General features: G+C 23.8%; 1 protein-coding gene across 1 annotated transcript in view; it reads left to right on the top strand.

Annotated features, from left to right (window-relative positions):
* LOC119588748 overlaps positions 1 to 240 on the top strand; it is a 12,272-nt gene that overhangs the window by 5,355 nt on the left and 6,677 nt on the right. The window lies entirely within an intron of this gene.

The raw sequence follows: 240 nt of genomic DNA, 5'->3' as shown, positions 1-240 counted from the left end.
TAATATCATCTTCCGTTGTAATATAATCTCCTAAATACGATAGACTTTTTATTTTACGTTTTTAGCATATTGTTAACTTATTAAGACTAACTTGATATTTTTTTAGTATATTATTTTTTTTATCGTTATCTTCATATAATCTGTCAGATAAGACTGATTAGGTATGTTTATTATCATATCTTCTTGATAAAATTGAACTTGCATCTATCTATCAATAATCACATGAACTTCCTAGTAAGA

This window comes from Penaeus monodon, chromosome 24, assembly GCF_015228065.2.
Source record: "Penaeus monodon isolate SGIC_2016 chromosome 24, NSTDA_Pmon_1, whole genome shotgun sequence".
In the NCBI taxonomy this organism is placed as follows: domain Eukaryota; kingdom Metazoa; phylum Arthropoda; class Malacostraca; order Decapoda; family Penaeidae; genus Penaeus; species Penaeus monodon.
This window is presented reverse-complemented; position numbering and strand designations above follow the sequence as displayed.